Source organism: Malus sylvestris, chromosome 3, assembly GCF_916048215.2.
Source record: "Malus sylvestris chromosome 3, drMalSylv7.2, whole genome shotgun sequence".
Taxonomy (NCBI): domain Eukaryota; kingdom Viridiplantae; phylum Streptophyta; class Magnoliopsida; order Rosales; family Rosaceae; genus Malus; species Malus sylvestris.
Genome location: NC_062262.1, coordinates 21,663,366 through 21,667,285, shown reverse-complemented (window position 1 = coordinate 21,667,285; position 3,920 = coordinate 21,663,366). Strand labels below are relative to the sequence as shown.

The 3,920-nt window shown below is 36.5% G+C and overlaps 1 long non-coding RNA gene across 1 annotated transcript; it reads left to right on the top strand.

The window, feature by feature from the left end:
• Positions 1 to 1,236: 1,236 nt before the first annotated feature.
• LOC126614307 (uncharacterized) lies at positions 1,237 to 3,329 on the top strand. Its single transcript, XR_007620338.1, has 2 exons — positions 1,237 to 1,849; positions 2,883 to 3,329. It is a non-coding gene; the product is annotated as an uncharacterized LOC126614307 (long non-coding RNA).
• Positions 3,330 to 3,920: the final 591 nt, after the last annotated feature.

Genomic DNA, 3,920 nt, shown 5'->3' with positions numbered 1-3,920 from the left:
AGCAGCACACCAGCTGTTAGGCCATCTCCAACCGATGGCTGGCCAGAGGGCTCGTTTTAGCCCTCTGGCCCTCCAAGATTCTCCAAGATATTAATATTTTAATGAACAGTACAGGGCCATATTTGCCTCCGTCTCCAACCGAGGGCCAGAGGGCCAGAGGGCTCGTTTTAGCCCTGTCACAAAAAACCGTCTCCAACCGAGGGCCAAAGGGCCATAGGACCAAACATAATTTATTATTTAAAAACTACAATTTAAATTCAAATCTAACGGCTAGGTGACGTCAACATGATGTCAGCTAGCCGTTGGTAGCTGACATCATGCTGACGTCAGCTAGCCGTTGGATTTGAATTTTTTTTGCTATAAATAGGGTGGATATTGGGCTATAATTCACACAACTTTAAATTCAATCTATTTCAATTCAATCTCTTGCAATTCAATCTCTTTCAATTCAAGTTTGCAATGAATTCCAACTTTGGATCTTCATTCAATTCCAATTGGGGGTCCTCATCCAATTCCAAATTGGAAGCAAAATGGGCGCAAATGAGACGAGAAGATGAGGAGTCTGATGAAGAAGCTGAAGTAAGGCGCAACACACAAATTGTTTCATGTTACTTAATTTAATTTAATGTTGTATAAATGGCCTAGGAAAAAAATAGAATTGAAAAAAATTATGAAACAAATTTTGTGAAATAGAAGTTATAGGAAATAAAATATGAATCAAATTTTGTAAAATAGAAGTTATAGGAAAAAAATCGAATTTAAAAAAAAATTGAAACAAATTTTGTAAAATAGAATTGAAAAAAAATATGAAACAAAATTTGATTAATATGAAAAGGAAAAAAAAAGGGAAAATAAAAAGTTAAAAAAAAAAAAAAAAAGGCCTAATAATACAACGGCTACTAGCCGTTGTATTAAAAAACATTCAAACTATTAGTGTCGGTTATAACCGACACTAATAGTAGAACTATTAAAAAAAAAATAAAACCTGTTTAATGCTGTCGGTTTTAACCGATAGCAATAGAAAACATTAAAAAAAAAAATAAGCCAGCCCGGGGCTGGCTGGCTGGCCGAAAGCAGCCAGCCCTCCAGCCCTCTCTGATCCCGTGGGGCCCTCCCAGATTCCAGAGCCCTCTGGCCTAACCCTCGGTTGGAGACGGTTTTAGGGCTATTTTCGGCCCTCTGGACCCTTCGGTTGGAGATGGCCTTAATTTTAAAAGAAGAGTCATAGCACTATACTTTTCCCACACTTCGAACTAAAATGGTTACTTAATTTGTCTAATTAAGCTCTCCACCAAACAGTGTTCTTTTATACAAAGCCCTACTTTGGTACTGCTTAACTTTTTTTAAAAGCTGAGATGAAAAAAAGTTGAGTTCATATTTGTGTTTGGTAACTCAATAAGAAAGCACTTATTTCTAAAATTGCTGTGAGAAACAGCTGGAAATGGGAAGCAGCTATTTGCTGCTTTCAAAAACCGGCTTTTTATCGCAGCAACGCGGATGAACAGTAACGTTTAAAGAAAGTTTTCAAATGGCGATGCTACTCCTCGCGTCTCACTTCTCTTCGCTCTGGCATCTCACTTCTCTCCCTCCCGTCTTCACTTTAAGCTGCAAATCCTCCACCGCCGCAAAAATCCTAGGATCCAGAGATTGAAGGAAGCGGATCTGGCTTCTGGGTTTCACGTGAAACAGAGAGAGTTGGAAGCGTGAGCTACTTCTGAAGGTTTCCGTTTTGGGAGCTGAGAAGGTGCTTATTTTTCACTCCGAGCAGCCGCCAACCTGAAACTTCCTTCCTCCCACCGATCTCTCTCGTTCTCCAGGTCACGTTCTCCGGCTCGACGTCCTTCCTCTGGTAAGCTTCTCTTGTCTAAAATTTCGTTATTTATTTGTTTGGATTGTTAAATTTAGGGATAGCAGAGTGAAAAAATAAATTGGGGAAAAATTAGGGTTTTGTGGAGGAAAGAAGAAAAATTGAGAGAGAAGTAAGAAAAATTGATTACTTCTCTGCCTGCAACGAAGCTTGTCGTTCAAGCCGCTCGAACCGAGTCTATTAGCATGGTTTTCTTCGCTTGTTTTGAAACGGAAAGCATCTTCAAATGGATTTGTTGGATGTTATAATTATGAATTTTGGTATAACCCAGAAACAATTCACCCTTTGCTTCGAACGAGCACACAAGTCCTGTATGTATCTTGCTTAGCAGCTTGATCCTGCCTAGAAATTGTGTGCTCTTGAAAAGTTGAAATAGGAACCGTTACTCGATATATTTTGTATCTGCAATTCAGTATCTTTTTGAATGAGGAGTCAGCTAATTGCTATAGCAGAAAGATCCAGTTTTTTCTGACTTCTAAATTTTAGAATTTTCTGATTGTATTTATCGCAAATTATTGAGTCAGAACTGTTCCGTGAAGTTTAAACAAGCCTATGCAATTCCTTTCTCGAGTCCCGAATCTTCGAATACTGAACTGCTGTCGTAAATCATAATTTCTGCTGCCCTTTAGCTGGTTGAAGTTTTGAACACCATCTACTTCCGTATTTTGTAATTATGTTTCTTTGGTTAAGCAAAAGAATTGTCTGGTATAAGAGTGTCTGGTATATGTTGGAAGTATATGCAAGAAATGATGAATGTATTAATTGCACAGTTTAAAATTAATGATACTGTAAGTGATTATATAGCAATTTTGGTGAATTAGTTGATTTTATTAGCAATCTCAGTATAAACTCTGCCTAATTATAGCTTAGCATATGAACTTTATGTCAATCTTCTTTATAAGCGTCAAATGCTAGCCCGGGATTTAGAGCTTTTGTAGGGTTGACATGTCCATATCCATAAGCAAATTCACTGTGTATACTACAATCGGACTTCTAACGGTATGATTTCCATCAGACCAAACAAGGGCAGCAGACACTCGTGATTCGAATTGCAAACTGCTCCCAACAACGGTGACATCAAGGGTCTGCTACTCATTCAGGGACTTGAAGGAAAGAACTTCCAGCTCCACTTTGATATCTACTTTGGCATTTGGTGAGATTCTGGCATTGTAAGATGAGTTTAGGATAGATAAAGGGGTCTCTCTGGGGTTCCGAGCTCCAGTTTTGAGGCACCACATATATACTTGGTTCTTTTTAAAATTTTGTTTTGAATTATGTTCAAGATTTGTTCTTTATTTTGATTGTTTGATGATGATGTTGAGGATTTGGAGGATGGTGTAATTATATGCGCTATAGCGAGAGCTGTTGAAACATATTATTTAAAATATGTCCACAAAACTCCGTGTATGAATTCTTCCCATACAAGTAATATTTGGTTGATGGAAATACTACAAGGAAATAATGTGTGATGCTATAGAATGTTTAGAATGAACAAAGATGTCTTTTATAGATTATCCAATGACTTGCAAACTAATTATGGATTGAAAGGTTCAAGGAGAATGAATGCAACTGAAATATTAAGAATGTTCTTGTATATGTTGGGACATGGTGTGAAAAAATAAATTAGCGCAAGAGAGATTTCAACATTCTGGTGAGACTGTTAGTAGATATTTTGGCTATATGTTAGATATCATATGATGGCAATAGATATTATCAAACCCATGGATTCGGAGGTATTCTAAACGTGATCGTCATTTTGATGACCCCAGAGACTTTTGTGAAGAGAGTGATAGTAGTGATGATGATGAAGAAGAATATTAAAATTATCAAGTTGAAGGATCACATTAGATAAAAGTATTAAGAAATAGAATAGCGGCAAGTTTGATGAATGCATCTAATTAGACTACTTTCAAGTACATTAACAATATTGTACTAATGAATCCTAGCTATACAGTGTAAAATATTTCAATTGAAGTAGTTTGTCATACTAATTAATATTTAAGATAAAGTTTATAAATATTTTTCTTTTAAAAATAAAATATATTTAGTAATT